The sequence below is a fragment of the Vombatus ursinus genome, unplaced genomic scaffold (assembly GCF_900497805.2).
Source record: "Vombatus ursinus unplaced genomic scaffold, bare-nosed wombat genome assembly UNPS02015129.1, whole genome shotgun sequence".
Classification (NCBI taxonomy): Eukaryota; Metazoa; Chordata; class Mammalia; order Diprotodontia; family Vombatidae; genus Vombatus; species Vombatus ursinus.
Window position 1 is genome coordinate 2,094,360 of NW_020954907.1, and position 23,259 is coordinate 2,117,618.

The 23,259-nt window shown below is 36.6% G+C and overlaps 1 protein-coding gene across 1 annotated transcript in view; it reads left to right on the forward strand.

Annotated features, from left to right (window-relative positions):
* The first annotated feature begins 6,636 nt into the window (after nt 1-6,636).
* LOC114031310 (beta-microseminoprotein J1-like) overlaps nt 6,637-23,259 on the forward strand; it is a 28,941-nt gene continuing 12,318 nt past the window's right edge. The window contains exon 1 of the mRNA XM_027846367.1: nt 6,637-6,910. The gene's annotated coding sequence lies outside the window, so the exon portion shown is untranslated. The remainder of the gene's footprint in view (nt 6,911-23,259) is intronic.

Here is a 23,259-nt window from a genome sequence, read left to right on the forward strand (position 1 = left end):
ATGGTCAGGGACCAATTCATATTTTTCTTGGAAGCTTTGGATGTAGGAGCTTTGATTTTGTTGCCTTCTTCTGGTTGTATGTTTTGATCTTCTTTGTCACCAAAGTAAGATTCTACAGTACAACTCTTTCTGCACTGCTTGCTCATGATCCCAGCCAATTTCTTGAGTTATGGATTCTTTGTTTAGGTAGGGGTCTGCTTCCAGTGTGGAGAATGCACTCTCCCAAGTTTTGGGGGTTTTGTGCAGCTGTTTTCAGAGATACTTCTAGCGACCTGCTAATTTTCAGTTTACATCCTCTGATCAGCCACTCAATTCCCCCTCAGTCTGTGGGTTAGAAGCTCTGGAAGCAGCCATTGCCCTGGAGTCTGAGCTCGAGGACTGGGGTTGGGACCACATTTCTCTCTCTCCCTGCAGACACAGACTTTTCTCACTGACCTTCTAAGTTGTCTTTGGTGTTCATGGTTTAAGAAGTCTGGAAACTGCCACAGATGCCTGCAATTCAGTCCTCTGAGGCCTGCTGCAGATTTGCTGAGGCCTGCCTTGCCTGAGCGCCCATGCTAAACTGTGCTCCTCTCCCTGCTCAGCATGATATAACTTCCCAATCAATCATCCAGGCTGTCTTGGGCTGTAAATTTGTTTCGCTCTGTCTTTTTGTGGGTTCCACTGCTTTAGAATTTGTTTAGAGCCATTTTTATAGGTATTTGGAGGGGTTTGTGGGAGAGCTCAAGCAAGTCACTGGTTTTACTCTGCTATTTTGGCTCCACCCCCTAAGTATATTCTTTTCTAACCCCATTCAATTTTCTCCAGAGGTCTATCATACTTAACTTTTGTAATATTCTATTCACCTCCTTAACTTATTTCTTGTTTATTTTGTGGTTAGATTTATCTAGTTCAGATAGGGGGAGGTTGAGGTCCCCCACTATTATAGTTTTGCTCTCTACTTCTTCCTGTAACTTCCTGGACTTCTCCTCTAAGAATATGGATGCTATACCATTTAGTGCATGTATGTTTAGCAATGATATTACTTCATTGTCTATGGTGCTTTTTAGCAGGATGTAGTTTCCTTCCTTATCTCTTTTGATAAGATCTATTTTTGCTTTTGCTTTGTCTGAGATCTGGATTGCTACCACTGCTTTTTTTTTTTTACTTCAACTGAAGCATAATATATTTTGCTCCAGCCTTTTACCTTTACCTTGTGTGTGTCACTCTTTTTCAAAAGTGTTTCTTGTAAACAATATATTATGGTTTTTGATCCATTCTACTATTGCTTTCCATTTTATGAGAAAGTTTATCCCATTCACATTCACAGTTATGATTACTATCTGTGTCTTTCTCTCCATCCTTTCTCCCCACTGTTTATGCTTTTCTTTCTCCTTTCTTCTTTTCCCTCCTCACTAGTGTTTTGCTTTTGACCACTACTTCCCTCAGTCCTGCCTCCCTTCTATTAGCCCCTTCCCTTTTCTTCCCCTTTACCCTTACTATTTCTTCCCTCCCTTCTATTCCCCTTCCTTTTCTTTCCCCTTTTCCCTCCTACTGCCTTTAGGGCAAGTTAGATTTCTATACCTAACTGATTATGTTATTCCCTTCTTGAGTCAAATCTGATGAGAGTAAGGTTCATACAATGTTCATCTCTCTCCCTTCTTTCCCTCTTCTGTAACAGGTTTTTGTGCCTTTTCCTGTAATGTAATTTACCCTTGTCTGCCTTCTCTTTTCCTTTTCTCTCAGGACATTTTTTAGATCAGATTAATCCACTTACTTGGATCCATTTAACCCACTTGATTAGATATTTTTTTATCATTACAACAAAGTCAACTTATATCCACTTTCTTTATGTATACCCCTTTAACATGGTGTAATAACAATACAGTTCTCAAGAGCTACAAGTGTCATCTTCCCTTGCAGGGATGTAAACAGTTTGCCATTATTAACAACATGTTATATCTTTCTGTCCCATTTACCATTTTATGTCTCTCTTGAGTCTTGTATTTGAAGATCAAATTTTCTGTTGAGCTCTGGTATTTTTATCAGGAAAGTATGGAAGTCCCCTATTTCATTGAATATCCATCTCCTCCCCTGAAAGATCATGCTCATTTTCACTGGGTAGTTGATCCTTGGTTGTAATCCAAGCTCATTTGTCTTACAGAATACCATATTCCACACCCTGTGGTCTTTTAATGTAGAAGCTGCAAGGTCCTGTGTAATTCTGACTGTGGTTCCATGATATTTTAATTATTTCTTTCTGGTTGCTTGCAATATTTTCCCTTTGACCTGGTAATTTTGGAATTTGGCTACTATATTCCTTGGCGTTTTCAATTTGGGATCTCCTTCAGGAGGTGATCAGTGGATTCTTTCTATGGCTATTTACCCTTTGGTTCTAGGACCTCAGGGCAGTTTTCCTTTATGATTTCCTGAAAGATACTGTCCAGGTCCTTTTTTCATCATGATTTTCAGGTAGACCAATAATTTTTAAATCGTCTCTCTTGGATTGATTTTCCAGGTCAGTTGTTTTACCAATGAGGTATTTTATGTTTTCATCTATTTTTTCATTCTTTTGTTTTTGGTTGACTGATTCTTGCTCTATCATAGAGTCATTAGCTTCCATTTGGCCAATCCTAATTTTTAACAAATTGTTTCCTTCTATTAGATTTTGTACCTTCTTCCCCATTTGGTCAATTGTATTTTTTAGGGACTTGTTTTCTTCAGTGTACTTTTTTTTTCCAGTTGGCCAATTGTATTTTTTAAGGACTCGTTTTCTACAGTTAATTTCTGTCCTTCTTTTTCCAAGCTATTGATTCTCTCTTGCATACCTCTCATTTCTTTTCCCATCTTCCCTCCTACCTCTCTCATTTGACTTTTAAAATCCTTCTTGAGCTCTTTTAAGAAGGCTTTTTGGGCTTCAGACCAGTTTATATTCCCTTTTGAGGTTCCAGATATGGGTTTGTTGACAATGTTGTCCTCTTCAGAATTTCTGCCTTGGTCTTCACTGCTATAATATGAATCTATCATGCATTTCTTTTTGCTCATGTTGTTTCCTTATTTCCTAGCTTTTAAAGAGATTGAACAATCCTGCTGGGGAGGAGAGGGCACTGACCCAAGCTTCTTGTGTTGGGAGCCTAGGGCCTGGTCACTGGCTTTTTGGGCTGGGATCTCTGATTTTGGCAGTTGGAGGCTGTAGGGTTACTTGGTGTTGGGCTGGAATTAGCAACACTGGAACTCTAGGGGTAAGATTGGGTAGTCTGGCCCCTGGAGTTTGCCTGCTTTCTCTTTCCTTTCATTTTCTTAGCTCCTTTCAAATGGATGTCATAGAATGTTTATCCACCTGCGGCCCCTTGGAGTGCTTCACAAAGTTTTACTGAGGTACTGAGAGACTGCTATAGAGTGCTAAGGAACCTGGTGGTTTTCTCAGCTGATTTCCACAGGTCCCCCTTCCCTCACTGAGGCACTCAGAGGTCCAGGTGTTGGTGTTTGCCAGCTTCACCACCAGGGTTTCAGGATCTCCTCCTGGTATGCTGAGGTGGGGCTTTGTGCTAGTTTGCTGGGATGCCTCTCATGTGTACTGCTCCTCTTCTCTCAGGGCAAGAGGAGCCTTTCTTATTAATCCTTCAAGGTATCTGAGGTACTGGACTGCTGTACCCCATCTTTATTCTGGTTCAGCTATTCCAGGGTTTTTCCTGGGGTGATATTTTCTAGGCTTTCAGAGGTTGGTAAGGGAGAGTGAGAGTGACTTACTTCTTACTCTGCCATCTTGGTTCCTGGAAGCAGAAGTCCCATATACCACAACTTCAGTTGTTCCCAAATTGATGGGTATTTTACATTCACTGAAATTTTTTGGGGGGGTTTTGAATTCTCTCCTCCCATCCTGCTCCTTCACTACCCATTAAGAAGTCAAGAAATGTGATTTCCATTATACATACAAAATCATACAAAAAATATTCTCCATATATCTCCAGTGCTTAGCACAGTGCCTGGCACAAAGTAGGTATTTCATAAATATTTATTGACAATTCACTATTTATTGAAGTAATAGTGTTAAACTCAGATAGAAATAGAAGCCATTAAATTGTATGTAAGGATTTCCATTGATCCTATTGACTTACAAAATCACATAATAAAATTATCTGTTTTATTTTACTTTAGTTTATTTTAAAAATATTTCCCAATAACATTTTTATCTTATTCTGATCTCATTTGGGAGTATTGCTTGCACAATATGGGACTGTGTGTTTCACATCTTTGATTTCAGATCTCATTTTACCTATTTATTATAGCTTGCCTTCTTAAGAACCACCTGTTAATATTATTTGATCAATAATCTATCAGGGAATGGCTTATGTTTGTATGTATCTACACAGTTTCATATACATTTTGCATATGAGACCTTTATCATAGAGAGTTTCTATACAGTTTTTGCCCCTTTTATCTCATAATAAACTTAGAAATGAATGTAGTGTTCCATGGAACATAAATACATTTTAAGAAAGATTTAATGAAAATGCACTGTGGGAGGCTCCATTTTAATTAGCTAACTGGATTTTTTTCTCAGCTCAGTCACATGTAACACATACACACCATCAGAAGCTGACAATCATGAGAGAGAAAGATGTTAACTTTAACACATAGCTTACCCACACAATGGATTCTCATCTTAGCAGATGTATTTATTGAATGTTGATCATGACACTTTAAGGTTTTCTCCTCACAACAACTCTGTGAAGAGGATGGTGCAGGTATTTTTATTCCCATTTTTTAGATGAGGAAACTGAGTTTCAAAGAGTTGAGGTGACTTGCCCAATCAAAGTCACACAATAAGTGGCAAAGCCCTGAATGGTATACAGATCTTCTGACCCCAAGTTCAGGGAACTTTCACCTGCAACATTCTTTCTGATGATATCAGTAATCTCATGATATCTCTGTGTTGTCATTGTTTTTCCAGAAGTGTTTCTTGTGCTTCTTCCTTTCCTGTATCCTTTTTATATCATGGTGTCAGTCACAATGCTATATTATAGCCATGGAAGAAACATCAGAGGCAGTGAGAAAAACTAGGAGGAAGAATCCAAACTTTGAAACCTGGAGTGAATGGCATAGAGGCATGTCATCTGCCTTAGCCTGCTTCAGACCATTTTTATGGAAACTAAAGGATGGAAGAAAACTAGCACTTATTGGGTGCCTACCGTATTAACCTGTTTTCACATATTAATTTATCTGATCCTCACAACAAGCCTCTTTAGTAGGTGCTATTATTATCCCCATTTTACAGATGAGGAAACTGAAGCAAACAGGAGTAAAGTGACTTGACCAGGGTTACACAGCTAGTAAGTGTCTGAAGCCAAATATGAATTTAGGTTTCTGTTTCTGTCCTTTCAGATCTTCATCTTAAAGCTCTCATTAGGTTTCTACCACCACCAATTTCTGGGTTTGTCATTTGTTCTCGAAGAGGACCATGACTTCAGGGAGATGATGCCATGACTTGTATTGAATTGGATTTGAGTGAGGGAGGACTGTGCAAAGTCACCAACCTCACTTTCTCCACCAGAGTCATCTAGGTCCAGATCAGGAAGACTGGAGATGGCCAGGATGCACTGGAAGACCTTGACCTTTTTAAGCTAAGGTCTTTCTGAGTTCTCACTTTGAGTAAGGCAATGCCCATTCAGGGAATAGGCCTGTTGATGAAGTGAGTGGAAGGATGCCCCCTTTTCCTCCTTGAAGTACTCCTTCCTTGAGATCTTCTTACTTCTACTCCTTGAGCATATCTTCTTAATATGCTATGCTGTTTTGAACCTCTCCTGACTTTTCTGTTCCCTTTGAATAAGGTATACCCTTTATGGAGTTGTTTTCCCAGTTTTGTTCTCATTTCACTAAGTTTTAATCAAGTCAAAAAGAATTTATTAAGCATCTACTATATGCCAAGTACTGTGCCAAGTACTAGGAATATAAAGAAAGGCAAAAAAGGTAAAACATTCCCTGTTCTCAAGGAGCTCACAATCTAATGAGGAAGATTGTTGGCATGTCTTTCAAATAATTATGTACAAACAAGATATGTACAAGATAAATTGGAGATAATCAAGGGAGGAAAGCATTTTGGAGGATCAAATAAGTCAAATGTGAATTACTGAATTAGGATCTCTTTGTCACCTTGCTTATTACTCATGTTTTGTGCATTTGTGTCCACGTGGGGCCATGTATTTTATAACTGGTTCTTTTCTTGTTTTTATCTCTTGTAAATATCTAGGTGCCCCTGATTTTCCTCTTCTTATATTATGGTTACTCTTTCTGGTATCTAGCTTGGTGGATATGTACTTTGAGAACTGTGGGAATTATCTGAACCAAACTGACTCCATCTTATAAAATTGACTGCATTTTGAGACTTAAGTTTCAATTTTCCATAAATTCCACCTGCTTGCTAATCAGGAATTGATTGACATACTGCTTCACTTTCTGGAACATCCACCCACTCATTCTCCCCCTTCTCACTTCCTCAAACTCCCCTAGTCCCCTTCCCAGCTCATAAAGTCCCTAATTTTTCTTCCAGTTAGAAATCAGATTGCCCAATCTTGTATCCTGGTTGACATCCTGTTAATTGTTCACTTTTAAAGCACAAAAATTTATCTTACCCTGTATTTGGGGTCTAGTGCCAAGCTGAGGAGGCCTGATCCCAAATTGTTATACAATTGGCATCCATTGCTTAATACATTTATATGCTTGGAAGCTTGAACCTTTGTTTCCTTGGTTATTTCAGATTTCACCCATCACAATTTTTGGCAGAGTCAACCAGGGTGAGTAAGGACTCCAAAGGGAAGCCTTTATAAAGAACTGCTTTGAGCTCTCTGGACATTTCTTTGAAGGATTTCTTCAAGGAAGACTGCCCCAGGAGTTTGGACTCCTCTAACTCTCTTTTTGTTTCTGAGTAAAGGTAAGCCCTCATGTTGTTGGGGCCAGGAAGCCCTTCTAAATGAAGTCCTTTAAGACAGTAGGTTAAGGTAAACTTCCTCAATGTATGAGATGTTGCCTTAGTGAAATAAGCTAGGGCAAACCTCTACATTGTTGGGGAAATTCCATTGGGGAAATTATAAGATCTGGGAGTAGCATCTGAATGGGAACATCACTGAAAAATTTTCCTCTATTCTGGGACCAAGGAGAGAGCACACTTAAAACTGATTTTAAAGAAATTCATATTGTTCTAAAAATTCCATTTAAATGGACCCCAAATTGGCCCTGAAGAAGAGACTTTTAATTACAACAAATTAAAGACCTTGAGATTAGACTTTTTGTAGAAGATAAGGACGCTAGAAAGTATGTATTTCTCTTATTGTTTTGTCTGCATTTTTGTTTCTTTGTAAAATGCTCAAAAAAAAAATCTTTGTCTTGGGTTGTGTTTAATGTTGTTTGTAGATTCTGCTACCTTGAAGAAATTCTAAGGAGAACAGGCAACTAGCCATAAAGACTGCTGTAAAAAGTGCCAGCCAAAGAGTTTAGAAAGATTGGTAGAATGAATAATGAAGCTTCATAGTTTTATACCTGAAGCAGTTTTCCTAGCTTTCTGCGACTTGGTGCTAACCACTCTGTCCAACTAAGCAGGGTTACTTCTCACTTTAGGCTTTTAGCAGGAAACTAAGTGAAAAAGAAAAAAACAATCCTGCAAGATAGTTTCTCTCTGCCAGTTCAGCTCTATTTATGTTGGAGTTACAGAAATTAAAGTTAGATAATCAAAGGAAGAAAAGCTCTTTCCTGGTTTTAAGAAATTTGTTGTGTTATACATTAATTAGAGATGGAACTTATAACCATAAGCAATATCTGTACTGTAAATTTCCAAATTATGGAAGCTGCTAAATACACCTTAGTACATTTTGAAGATTTGCAATTTGAGCTTAAGTACCTCTCTCCCTTTTATAGAGGGAAGGGTTTGGAGTTGGGAAAGATATCTGAAATGGGATGATTCCATTGGGATAAGTAGATTTGAGGCAAGTACTGAATAAGGAACTCAACCTTTTTTCTTTGCCTATCTCATAAGGCAATTAACAGAAGTGTAACAAATGCTGAAAGGTCTTAGTGAGTTTTGGGTTGCTACTCCATAAAATTTCTTTTAAGGAAAGATAAGAATAATACTTTGAAAGTGAAAGTTATAGAGACATCACCCTTCCCCTGGAGATTGAGAACTTTTTTTTTTTTGTGGAACAAAGGAAAGTAGTTTCACTGATTAGAGAAAATGAAAAAAATGATTCTGCTATAAGCAGTTTTTTTTGTTTTTTTTGTGTTTTTTTTAGGCAATTGGGGTTAAGTGACTTGCCCAGGGTCACAAAACCAGTAAGTGACAAGTGTTTGGTCTGAGGCTAGACTTGAACTCAGGTCCTCCTGATTTCAGGGCTGTTGCTCTATCCACTGTGCCACCTAGCTGCCCCAAGCAGTTTAAATTTAATCTGGTACTTACCCCTTTCTTGATTATGAAAAGAAGAAAACTTGTTCAGATCAGGCAGGGACTTAAAAATAAATGAAATTTAATGAACACTTGGAAAGGGATATTTATATTGAAAAGTTGTCTATGAGGAAAGACCACCAAACCCCATCCCCAGCCATATAAAACCATCTACCCAAACCCCAATGTTGTCTGGGCATACCCCTTATTATGAATAATAGGGATAGTCATTCACAATGAGGGGAAGTGGCAGGGAGAGGCAACCAGAAACTAGGGATGACTTTGGAGAGGTCTGAAGTAAACTTTTCAAAAACTTTTATAACACAATTAATTGTTTAAGGAAATTAGAAGCAAGATCACAAAAGAATATTAGAAAGAAACCATGAAATTTTGAGCTCTTAGAAACCCAGAAATGTAATAGTATTACAATTAATTGGGATTGTTTAAATATTTCATACTAAATTACAAAAGAAAAATACAAATGAAGATTAGTTATTTGAATAATTTAGGATATGATTAAAAATGTGATGCTCTGCCCCTGAAAGACCATTCTAAGAATGTTTCTCAATCTTTTGAAACCTCTCAAGCTACAATACTAGAGGATGGGAATGCAAGGCTGCTACTTGGAGCCTCTCCCCATCTTTCTCTGGAATTCACAGTGAAATGCATCAGGAAAAGTGGAGAGGATGAGGGTATGTTGTGAACACAAAATGAATAGATTTTGCTTTTGGAGTGATTTAAAAGAAATTTTTAAAAACTTCATGAAAAGGTGAAAGTGCTGCCATGAACCTTTGAAAATGAGCTACTTGTTAACTCTGGGCTCTAAGTTTTAAAGCACAGGTACCTCATAACCAAAAATGGAAATTTTGATTTGATGGTAGGAAATTAAGAATTGATTTGGTTGAAATTTGTTTGGTACCTAAATTACAATATAGTGAAATATGTACTATTAATTGTGGCATCAAATGCAAAAAAAAAGTTGGAAAAAGGAATGGATCAGGGAAACCTGAGTTACACCCTGGTCTCAGAAATTTATTAACATTTGACCTTAAACAAGTAATATTACCTCTGTTTGCTTCTGTTTCTAATTTGTAAAGGAGATAGGATTAGCATCGACCTCCCAGGATTATTGTGAGGATTAAATGACATAATGATTGTAAAGTGCTTAATGTAGAACCTGGCGTATGGTAAACGCTATAGAAATTTTGACTATTGTTATTATTATTTCTTTAATTGAATGTAATTGCTTGGTACTGAATAACTCTATAGTGGGTTTTAGAAGGGATTGATTAAAAATGGGAAAGGAGATAAATAGAATGATTATCTATGTACAACAATTGGAAATCCATTTGACTGAATTGATGTCATCTAAGAATGTTTCATGTTTGAAGTATATAATTATTGTGTTTCTAAATTTTTTCTCATATTATGAAATCTGAAAGACTGTTTGATATGATGTTAGACAAATCAATTCTTTATTAATCTGATTCTGATAGATTGCAAATTGAACTGTTAAAAGAATGTGATTTAAAAATAGATATTTGAAAACTGTTAAATACTTAATGGGATATATTTTATTTAAAATAGATAATAATAATAATGACAAAATAATAATAAATAATATTGTTGAGGCAAAGTTGCATAGATCTTTCAAGACACTCTTATCTGTGAGGTCACTTGAGACTTTTTATTCACTCTGGTTCATTGCAACTTATCAGCCCTACTGAATGCACATTATAAAATTCTAAAGAACTAAAATTGGAAAATGCACAACTCAGAAAATAGGATACCCTTTCCCACTATTTGTCAAAAGTGGGCAATTTTCAAGTCTGTTATAATAAAAATTGAGTGTTCATCTGAAATTATTTGGCTATCACATGTATAATTATGAATTTTATCTGAATAGTCTGTAATGGTTACATTTTGATCCAACTTGACAAAGGTGGACTTTGGATTAAAGAATTTTAAGATAGGGTCTTTAAATCTGAAGTCTATTGTTGCCAAATGAGTTTTGAGTCAGCTGTCATGTATTCACCATATGCAGAATTTAAAGAACTTGAGAATGTTATTTGCAATTTATAAGTGAAGGATGACTGAAATGTAACTGCTAGGGAAACAAAAGAAAACTAACAATATTTATGCCCTAAACTGTGATTAGTGATGTATTTCTCTTCGAGGTAAAAACTTTTAGGATTATAATTTGATATTGTTGTGAGTTTTATTATTTTGATGGTTGTCTGAATTGTCATGAAGCCAATAGTACACCATATAAGGAGAAGATGGCAGGTGCCACAGTCTGATAAGTGCTACAGGTAAATGTCTATCCCTGGGAAAAGTTTAGGAGATGACCTTGGCATGGCCTAATATAGGATCCTCTTGACTCATTTTGCCTATAGTATTATTTCCTTCTGAACAGAAAAATTTCCCACCTAGTTAATTCTGAACCTGGCTTTGATACCCTTGGAGTAATGTGGAGTTCTGTTATGTGATTGGCTGTTAAATATTGCTTGTCTCTGGAATGAAACAAAGCTAAGGGAGTTTCTCACCTGTTATGATATATGTTAGGTGAGAAGATTAAGATTAATCCTGTATCCTGTTCTTGTTGCTGCTATTTACAATCAATTGATTTTGTCCTGTAAGTGCTTAAGTCATGATTCTTTGTCTCTGAACTTTGTTCAGAGTTCAGCTGGATTGTGATGGTTAAATTTAAAAATCCAGATCTCCTGCCTCAAGGAATTTAACTTATCTTAAGGAAAGTGTGAGAAAGCAAGGGATTTAGTTTTTTTTTTAACTCTACCAAGCTCTTCTTCAAGGATGTCTGGTTTACTGTCCAAATATCTGGGCTGCTATCTTGCACATGGACTCAAACAATGAGCCCTTCTTAGTCTCAGGAGAGATGAAGAGGGGTCTTTGCTAGCCCCCTTCACCAAATTTCCAACCAATCATGTTGTTCCTTATGCCTCAACTTTGCAAGCAGTCATGGCCTCCTTATTCCTATGATGTCATCTACCCTGTTCTGTTTTTTCTTCTGTACTCTCAAAAACATGTTTAAAAAAAAAGGAAGTATTCATCTGCTCAAGGTCTTTGGCATTAATGGTGGCAATCCATTGATCCATTAATTGACAGGTAGCATTTCCTTATTAATAAATGTTACCAAGTTCAGAGACCTGCCTCAATTTACCCTTTTGTTAAAATTCAATGGCAACACAGGTCAGTCTATACCTTTAAGGAAATAGTCATGCTGATGTTATAACTATGTTCCTTTTTATTCCTTACATAGCAAATTTCAATAAACATCCATGAACTGCAGAAATTTTGTTGTTGAAATTAGATTAATACTGAAACATTTGAGTTCAAATTATAATATAGGTATAATGTCCTCCTAAGGGGAGAATTAGAATTAGATAAAGTAATAAGACAAAGATGCAATATAAAAGTTTTCTAATTAAATGGAATAGTAAAATTTGAGAAAACAGTAGGACTATCCTAAGAATTAAGATATATACATATGTATATGATTGGTTTCCATAAGTTTCTAATGGGAAATTCAGGCTTTGAGTATGTTTGAGTAACAAGTTCTTAAAATTGGATTAAGGATTTTACATATAAAATTTTATTGATAATGGTAAAGAGTGAAATTATTTCCCCATTTTTCAAGTATCTGTCTGATAATTTTAAAATACAGAGGGGCTTATTTTACAAGTCAGACCTTCATGAATTTTTTAAAAAAATTCCATAGCAGGTACAGAATTGAGGTAAAGAAAGAAATAGCAAGCAATCTGTAAAAACTGAAATTCTCTAAAGTTTCAGGTGAATTATGGGTTCTTATTTTGATGTTCTTCTTATAGCCCTGTTATTAATAGGATCAGAGGCATAAGGCTTGAGCTGGTTTTTTCATATGAGCTATTTATTTGAAAATCAAATTTAAGAGATCGTACTAAATTATATTGTTTTGTTACTGGCAGATTTTAACAAAATTGTCTAAGGATTTCTGTGAGTAGGAACCAGAGCCCCATTCAGAGCTGTTCTGAGAACGAGGCCTATTCTAGAATGTCTAAGAGAAGATATTTCTCTTAGAAAGGGACCAGACAAGTACATGGGACATCTGGGACTTAAGATAAAATGATTAAATGGACATTGGGAGTGGGTTACTAGGATACAAGGAGACTTGAACTTATTTAATATTGGTTATCAGCATTGTATTGCTTTGACTCTTTGTTTCAGGGTGTTTATGTTTCCTGAGTTTTCTTACTTACCTTGGTGACATGTAAATCTTCTCTCTCCAAATTAGTCCATTGTGGGGCAGCTAGGTGGTGCATTGGATAGAGCATTGGTCCTGGATTCAGAAAGACCTGAGTTCAAATCCGGCCTCAGACATATAATAGTTACTAGCTGTGTGACCCTGGGCAAGTCACTTAACCCCATTGCATAGCCAAAAACAAATTAGTTCATTGTAAGACCTCTAAATAATCTTGTCTATAGCCTGACTTAGTTCACCTATGAAGTTTATTAAACAAGATTTGTTTCCTTAGAAGATATCATCATTCTTGTTCTCAGGCTCTGTATTATCTTTTGTACTATGCTATGCAAAGGTATGCTTCCCACTGGTCTTTTCTTAGTACATAATGTGGATAGTGAGCATGAACACATTAAAAACCTTATAAATTTTGCTTCTAAATAAATGATCCATGGGAGAAGTGGGCTGGTCTCCTCCCCCATGAATCAAAAGGGGAATTAAGAGAGTTATGGGAATCATGTGAACCAAACTGACACTATCTTGTAAAATTGACTCATTTTGAGACTTAAGTTTCATTTTCCTATAGATTCCACCTGCTTACTAATTGTAAGAATGGAGTGACATACTGTTTTACAGCCTGAAAAGTCTAATTGCTCACTCTCTGTACTCCTAATTCTCCAAACTCCTAAAATGCCCCTCCCGAGTGGGAAGTCTCTAATCTTTCTTCCAATTAGAAATCAGACTACATAATTGACCTGATTGACAATCTGCTAATTGTTTGCTTTCAATGCATAAAAATCTGTTTCCCTTATATTTGGGGTCCATTGCCAAGTTAAGGAGGCTGGTTCCTCGTATACAATTGGCATGCATTGTTCATGAAATTGATGTGTTTGGAAGCTCGAGCCTTTTTTCCCACAGTTATATCAGATTTCCTGTGTCACTGCAATCAGTTTTCTCCATCCTCCTACTTTTTCAGTTTTGAAATTTTTTAAAACAAGACTTTCAAAGCTCCTGGCCTTTTTATTCTTACCAGCCCTGAGGAAGTACACTACATCCATGTGATAGCTCTTCTGATACTTGAAGATAATAATCATGTCTCCCCTAAATCTTCTCTTCTCCAGGCTTCACTTTTCCAGTTTCTTCAACCAATTCTCATATGATGTGAACTCAAGGTCCTTCCCCAGCGTAGTCATTATCTGGATACTCTTTAGCTTCTAATTTTTTTTTAAAACTAGATTGAGATTCTATTAATGTAGGGACCTTTCAGTAAGCAATTTGGAAGTACTTCTTTGACTAATTCAAATTAGAAGCTGCTTTGAAACTTAGAGTCCTCTAGAGATAACTGAAATGCTGAAGAATTGAGTGACTTGCCTAGGGTCACAGAGCCACAAGATGTCAGAAGCAGAGCAACAACCTAGTTCTTCCTGAATCTGAGAACAGCTTTTTAATCATTTCACCATGCTGCTTCTCAAGCTAATGTGGCATCTAGTACTGAGCATAATATTCTAGATTAAGGATTCTTAACCTGGGGTGGAATCATGAATTTGTTTTAACAAGTGTGTTTATAACTCTATCTTAATATCATTGGTTTCTTTTATAATCATATTTTATCTTGCTCATTTAAGAATGTTAGAGAAGAGTTGTGAAGGCTTCACCAGACTGCCAAAGAAATCCATGAGACAAAAGGTATTAAGAAGTTCTATTTTAGATGTAGTTGGACCAAGACATGTCAAGAAACAATGTTATAATAATCTAGTCATTTTAAGCCCTATGGCAATATAATGCTCCCTCAGGTCCATGGGATTTCTTCCTCTACTTTTTTATGGGGGTTATATTTAGGAAGACCTAAATTAATATTTCACCTCAGACACTTACTAGCTGTGTGACCCTGGGCAAGTAATTTCACCCCATTTGCCTCAGTTTCCTCATCTATAAAATGAACTCGAGAAGGAAATGGCAAACTACTACAGTATCTTTGGGGAGAAAACACCAAATGGGGTCATGGAGAGTTGGACATGACTAAAATGACTGAACAACAACATCCTTTATAATGGCCTGCCTATAAAATACAATCTTTATCAATAACCCAGTGTTCCCTACCTTTTTCTTTAGCTTTTCTTCCACAGAGATCCTGAGAGTATTTCAGGTTGGTAGAAGAGTGAAGGGGAGGTGGCTAGGCTTTACTTTCCAAAAAAATATTTCACATGCTTTATATCTCCAAGAGACATTCACAGAAGTGAATATTATCTCCATTTTTACAACTTGTGAAGCTAAGATCATAGTGGCTAAATGACTTCTCATAAGCCACCAAGTGTAACAGAGAGAAGTCGAGAACTTGCTGCTTGTGAAAGCCAGTCCAACTTTTATGTGAGCAGAAATCTGAAGACCTCCAGTGATGAGAAATTCCCTCCTTAATAAGAAAGCCCACCCTACTTCTGAAGAGCTTTCCCTGTTATTACATCTTTCTCACTTAAGGCATAAATCTATCTTGCTTCTGGGTTCCAATCTAATCCTTCTTCCATATGACAGCCGTTCAAATATTTGAAGATAACCACCATGTTCCTCTACCATATCTTCTCTTTGCTTGGTTGAAAATCCTCAAGTATTTTCAATTTCCCCCACCCCATCTTGCCCAATATACCCTTGATATCTTTAAACATTTCAACTCTTTCCTAAACTGTGACATCCAGTACTAAACTCCAAGATGTGGTCCAACTAAGGCGGAGAATACTGGGACTGTCACCTCCTCATTCCTGGAAGTTTTTCCTCAAGTAAAGTGGATAAGTAAGATAATCTTCTCCAAAGTCACACAGCTTGTCTTGTTTGGAATCTTGTGATTCTATTAAAATATCCTTACATTAAATCCCTCTTCATTAATAACAGCATCAACAACAATCATAAGGAATCATGTTTATGTTTTTCTTTGATGTCTGTGAAGTCCTTTCTTTGCAACAGCATGGCTAAGTAGGTGATGCAAGTGTTATAATTCCCATTTTACAGATGAGTCTGGGTAACTTGCTATGGGACAATACCTAGAATTTGAACTCAGGTCTCCTGCATCCAAGTCCAGCTGTCATGTTGCCATGCTGTCTCCCATTGACCTTACTATCTAAATTCCTCTCCTGAGACAGAAGAGAACATGCACAAAGGCCACAAAGGACAGACTGATTTGCTACATGAACAAATAAACACAAATGACAGCTTATGACTAAGCAGATTGCACAAAATGACTTACCAATGTGCTTAATGAAGACTGACTTCAACAGAACAGATGTTCCCCAGTGAATCCAGTAGAGCTTAGAGTTGAGTCCAAAATTGACTGTATAATGGGAGAGACACAGTAGTAATGAGACCAGAGGCAATCTAAAACTTATTAGGAAACATAAACCATGCTTGGGCACCCCAGGAGGCCTGTGGCCAACCCAATAGGAGACTGGAGAATGGAGGATGAAAGTCCTTGATTATTGCAGAAATCTTACAAGCTATTATCTTTACGAGAAAAATGCAATGTTCTTCTCTTCTTCCCAGGGTGCCCTGACTCACAGAATATGTCTCATTTCTTCATTCTCAAAAGTGTTATATATACAATCATTTCAGTCCACTGAAAGCAAATAAAGTCAAATAAAAAAGACAGACCCTTAATATTAGTGTCTTCCTTCTGTTGCTCATCTCCAAATTACCCTAGATAGATAGAGATGGAGATATATGTTTGTATACATATGTACGATATATATATATTTTATAAAAACACACAGACATATGTTTATATAAAATGTGTGTATGTATGTGTAGATAGTGTGTATGTGTAGAAATACAACTAACAGATATATACACATGTTTACCCTATATGTTAACCATTTGCATATGCATATGTATATACACATTTCCCCTTCCTACACAGTCACTGCTCTCAAGGAGTTCACAGCCCAATGGGAGAAACAACATGCAAACAATTATGTACAAACAAGACAGATGGAAAGATATGTTACATATAAAATACAAAAATATATACAATTATATTCTACATGTTATGGTATACATAATTATGTTGTATTGCATATAATTATGTATAATTACATGTCAAAGTATATAAGTATATATCAATAAAATACCTAACTTCCTTTAAGGCTCAGTTCATACATCACTTTTCCTGCATCCCTTAGTTAATTCATTCCTCATCTCCTATTACTTTCAGTTTTTACATGTCTCCCTTTTTGTTTCTTTAACCTCAGAGACTTGCAGGGTGCCTGGTATATAGAAGGTGCTTAATAAAGGATTATTGATTGATAGTCTATGTTCATCCATTGGTTTTTACCCAATTTCTAAATTGATCATCATTGAACAAGACCTTCAGGTTTTTCTTTTTACATTTTTATTTAAAGTTTTTAGTTCTAAATTCCAACCCTCCCTGGCTCCCTCCCCACCCTCCTCTCTGAGATGTTATGCAGTCAGATATACATTATATGTGTTAGTCATTTTGTACAAGAAGACACAAAAGAAAAAAAAGGAAAGAGAAAAATAGCATGCTTCAATCTGTACTCAGACAATATCAGTTCTTTCTCTGGAAGTGGGATTGTCTTCATTAGTCCTTTGGAATTGTCTTGGATCATTGTATTGCTGCGAGTAGCTACATCATTCACAATTCTTCATCAAAAAATTGCTATTCCTGTGTACAATATTCTTCTAGTTCTATTCACTTAACTATGCATCAGTTCATATAAGTCTTTACAGGTTTTTTATTGTGTCAATGTTCAGTAGTGAAATAGGTCTATAATTTTCTTTCTCTGTTTTGACTTCTCCTGGTTTAGGTATCAGCACAATATTTGTGTTACAAAAGGAATTTGGTAGGAATCCTTCACCTATTTTTGGAAATAGTTTATATAGTATTGGGATTAATTGATCTTTAAATATTTGACAGAATTCATTTGTGAATCCATCTGGTTCTGAGGATTTTTTCTTAGGAAGTTCATTAATGGCTTGTTCAATTTCTTTTTCTATGATTGGGTTATTTAAGTATTTTATTTCTTCTGTTCATCTGGGTAATTTATATTTTTTGTAGATATTAATCCATTTTCTCTAGATTGTCAAATTTATTGGCATGTAATTGGGCAAAATAGTTCCTAACAATTGCCTTAATTTCCTCTTCATTGGTGGTGAATCCACCCTTTTCATTTTTGATACTAGTAATTTGTTTTTCTTCTCTCCTTTTTTGAATCAAATTAACCAATGGTTTTTTCATCAAACCAGCTTCTAGTTTTGTGTATTAGTTCAATGGTTTCCTTACTTTCAGGTTTATTAATCTCCCTTTTGATTTTCAATATTTCAATTTGATGTATAATTGAGGATTCTTAATTTGTTATTTTCCTAGACTTTTTTTCAGTTGCATGCCCAATTAATTGATTTAGTCTTACTCTATTTTATTGATATAAGCACTTAAAAATATTAAAGATATAAATTTTCCCCTATGTACCACTTTGGCTGCATCCCACAAATTTTGGTACGTTGTCTCATTGTTCTCATTTCTTTGAAATTTTTGATTGCTTCTATGACTTCTTCTTTCACCCACTTATTTTAAGGATTAAATTATTTGATTTCCAATTAAATTTTAATCTCTCTTTCTATTGCCCATTATTGAATGTAATTTCTATTGAATTATGATCTGAAAAGGATGCATTTACTGTTTCTGCTTTTTTTGTATTTTGTTGTGATATTTTTATGTCCTAATACATGGTCAATTTTTGTGTAGGCACCATGTACTGCTAAGAAAAAAAGGTATATTCTTTTCTATTCCCATTAAATTTTCTCCAGAGATCTAACATAACTAACTTTTCCAGAATTTTATTCACCTCTTTAACTTATTTCTTGTTTGTTTCATGGTTAGATTTATCTAGTTCTGAGAGTAGAAATTTGAGGTCCCACACTAATATAGTTTTATTGTCTATTTCCTCCTATAATTCATTCAACTTTTTCAAAAATTTAGATGCTATACCATATAGTGTGCATATGTTTAGTATTTATATGACTTCATTGTCTATGGTATCTTTCAGCAAGATATAGTTTCCCTCCTTATCTGTTTAATTAGATCTATTTTTTGCTTTTGCTTTGTCTGAGTTCATGATTGCTACCCCTGCTTTCTTTGCTTCAACTGAAGAATAATAAATTTTACTCCAACCTCTTACCTTTACCCTGTGTGTATCTCTCTGCTTCAAATGTGTTTCTTGTAAACAATATATTGTAAGATTCTGGTTTTTAATCCATTCTGCTCTCATCTTCCATTTTATGAGTGAGTTCATTCCATTCACATTTATATTTATGACAACTAACTATGCATTTCCTCCATGCTATTTTTAGCTTGTTTATCCCCCTCTCTGTTTTATCTCCTACCATTTCCCTCCTCACAAGCATTTTACTTCTAATCACTGCCTTCCCTAATCTACCCTCCCCTTTTCCATCTCCTCTTCCCCTTCTATTATCCCTGTCTCTTATTACTTCTTATAAGGTAAGATAGATTTCTGTATCCAACTGAGTGTGCACATTATTCCCTCTTTGAACCAGTCTTGATGAGAGTAAGGTTTAAGCTTTGCCCACTCCCCCTCCATTTCCCCCTCCATTATAATATTTCTTTCATGCCTCTTTTATGTGGGTTAGTTTACCTCATTCAATCCCCCCCTTACTTCTTTTTTTCTGGGTAATTAATCATTTTATTAATTATGCTAGAAGATAATTAATAAAAGGGATCAATGGAACTCTTGAATGCCAAAGACCCAGCATGGAACCCACTCAATGCTTATATGCCCTTGGAAGAATGGGTGTTTCTGAGGATGGCAATCAACTCTGATTTGTTTATAATGAGAGAACGACTATTATAATGAGAAGCCGACCTATTTAATGAGGAGCTGGGGGGTGGGACTCTGATTACTCTAGCTCCCAGAGAACCTCTAACCTTGAGCAATCTATTAATTAGTTAATTTATTTTTCATTTTCAACATTCACATCCAGAAGATTTTGAGTTCCAAATTTCTCCCCATCTCATCCCTCCCCCAACCCCAAGACAGCATGCATTCAGAATACCCTTTCACCTAATCTGTCCTCCCTTCTATCTCCCCCCTTTCTCCCACCTCCTTCCTCTTCTATTTTCCTGTAGAGCAGGAAAGATTTCTATACTTCATTGCTTGTATATCTTATTTCCCAGTTGCATGTGAAAACAATTTTTTAACATTTGTTTTTGAAACTTGGGGTTCCAAATTTTCTTCCTTCCTCCCTCCCAACCTACCCTCATTGAGAAGGCAAGCAGGTTATACTTGTGTAGTCATGCAAAGCACTTCCACAGTAGTCATGCTGTGGAAAACTAACTGTATTTCCCTTCAACCAAAACCACCCCATTTATTCCATTCTCTCTTTTGACCCTGTCCCTCCTCAGAAGTGTTTGCTTCTGATTACCCTCTCCCCCAATCTGCTCTTCCCTCTATCATTCCCCTGCTCTCTTATCCCCTACCTCCCTATTTTCCTGTAGATTAAGATAGCTTTCCATATCCAATTGAGTGTGTATGTTATTCCTTCCTTGAGTCAAATCTAATGAGAATAAGATTCACTCATTCCCTCTCATCTTCCCCCACTTCCCCTCCACTATAAAAACCTTTTCTTTATGTGAGATAATTTACCCCATTCTACCTCTCCCTTTCTCCATCTCCCAGTATAACCCTCTCTCACCCCTTAATTTTATTCTCCAGATATCATCCATTCATCTTCTACTCACTTTGTGGTCTCTATCAAACTATCTATACATACAATTTTTTCTCTCCAAATCCCCTAATACTGACAAAGATCTCATGAGTTACAAATATCATCTTTCCTTGTAGTAATGTAAACAATTCAACCTTAATAAGCTCCTTATGATTTCTCTTTCCTGTTTACCTCTTCATGCTTCTCTTGAGTCTTGTATTTGAAAGTCAAATTTTCTATTCAGCTCTGGTCTTTTCATCAAGAATGCTTGAAAGCCCTCTATTTCACTGAGTGTCCACTTTTCCCCCTCAAGGGTTATACTCAGTTTTGCTGGGTAGGTGATTCTTTGGTGTAATCCTATTCCCCTTTCCCTCTGGAATATCATATTATAAGCCCTGCAGTCCCTTAGTGTAGAAGCTGCTAAATCCTGTGTTATCCTATTGTGTTTCCACAATTCTTGGATTGTTTCTTTCTGGCTGCTTGCAATATTTTCTCCTTGACTTGGGAACTCTGGAATTTGGCTACAATATTCCTAGGAGTTTTCTTTTGGGGATCTATTTCAGGAGGTGATTGGTGGATTCTTTCCATTTCTATTTTGCCTTCTGAATATAGAATATCAGGGCAGTTTTCCTTGATAATTTCTTGAAAGATGATGTCTAGGCTCTTTTTTTGATAATGGCTTTCAGATAGCCCAATAATTTTTAAGTTCTCTCTCCTGGATCTATTTTCTAAGTCAGTTGTTTTTCTAATGAGATATTTCATATTGTCTTCTATTTTTTCATTCTTTTGGTTTTGTTTTACAATGTCTTGATTTCTCATAAAGTCACTAGCTTCCAATTGCTCCATTCTAATTTTTAAGGAAGTATTTTCTTCAGTGAGCTTTTGGACTTCCTTTTCCATTTGGCAAATTTTGCTTTTTAAGGCATTCTTCTCCTCATTGGCTTTTTGGACCTCTTTTGCCATTTGGGTTAGGCTATTTTTTAAGGTGTTATTTTTTTTTCAGTATTTTTTGGATGTCCTTTAGCAAGCTGTTGACTAGTTTTTCCTAATTTTCTTGCATCACTCTCATTTCTCTTCCCAGTTTTTCCTCCACTTGTCTTACTTGCTTCTCCAAATCCTTTTTGAGCTCTTCCATGGCCTGGGACTGATTCATATTTTTCTTGGAGGCTTTGGATGTAGGAGCTTTGACTTTGTTGTCTTCTTCTGGTTGTATGTTTTGATCTTCTTTGTCTCTAAGGAAAGATTCTATGGTCTGACATTTTTTGCACAGTTTGCTTCTGATCTCAGCCAATTACTTGAGTTTTAAACTCTTTGTTAAGGTAAGGTTCTGCTTCCAGTGTGGAGAATGTACCGTGCCAAGCCTCAGGGGTTTTGTGCAGTTGTTTTCAGAGATACTTCCAGGGACCTACAAGTTTTCAGTTCTTCCAAGGTGGTATGATCAAAGGCAAGGTGTTTAGTCCTTTCCTGGCCTGTGCTGTGGTCTATGAGTGACCACAAGCACTCTTTTCTGCCTTGGAACTCTGAGGAGGATTCCCTCTCCACCAAGGCATAATCTCCACCACGCCAGCACTCCTCCTCTCCCCAGGATCTCCATCCAGAACTATGACCCAGATCCAAGCACAGGCAAGGCAAGAGAATCCTGCCTCAGCACTAGCAAAGAGATTCATGCAATCCCACTCTGATCAGCCACTCCATTACCCCTCTGTGAGCCAAAAGCTCTGGAAGCAGTCCCTGCCTGTGGGCCGCACCAGAACTGGGGCTGGGACCAAGTTTCTTTCTCACAGACGTCACAGACTTTTTCTACTAACCTTCTAAGTTGTCTTTGGTGTTTGTGGGTTGAGAAGTCTGGAAACTGCCACAGCTGCTTGTGATTCAGTCCTCTGAGGCCTGTTCCAGGTTTTCTGAGGCCTGTTTTGCCTGTGCTCCCATGCTGAACTGCATTTGTTTCTCAGCCTGGTACAATAGACCTTTCTAATCAACCATCCAGGTTGTCTAGGGCTGGAAATTTTTGCTCTGTCTTTTTGTGGATTTGGCTGCTCTAGAATTTATTTAGAGTCATTTTTTGCCGGAATTTGGAGGGATTTGGGTGAGAACTCATGCAAGTCACTGCTTTTCCATCACTCTCTTGGTTCTGCCACCCCTTTCTTCTTCCAGGGCAATTTTCCTTCTCAATTCTTTATTGTCTCATTTTTGGGGGCATCATTCCATCAAAGTTACCTTACATCCACACCCTCTGTCTATATATACTCCTTCTAATTGCTCTTATAGTAATAAAATTTTTAAGAGTTACAAATATTATCTTGACATATAGAAACATAGACAGTTTAACCTTATCGAATTTCTTATATTTTCTCTTTCTTGTTTCTTTTTCCCCTTTTTATGTTTACCTTTTGGAGTTCAAATTTTTTATTTAGCTCTGGCCTTTTAACTAGGAATGCATGAAAACATAGATGACTGGGGAATGCTAGAGTGAGGGACTAACTTCTTCCCTGGATAGAGTTCTGAGAGGTTTAACCAAATTCTTAGGGACAAGCATTTGGGGCTTAGTCAGGGGGCCAGTTCTCTTCAATGGCACCTACTTCTCATAATCTGATTACACATGTATACAGATAAAGTGTATCAAAGTCCTGGGAAGACACATATAGATACTAAGGGCAAAAACTTCAAACAAAAAATTCAGGTGGAGAACAGTGTCTTGAAGCAGCTCCATTTGGGTTTTTTTTTTCCTTTGCTTTTCCTCCTCCCTTTTATTTGCATGGAAGACCAAAAAGCATCTCAGGCTTAAAAACAAAAAACAAAAAACTAGGGAGTGGGTATCTCAGACCCAGGTAACCCTTTGTGATTTGTTGAAAGAGTTGTCCCTGAAATGATTATGAAGGAGTACAGGTTG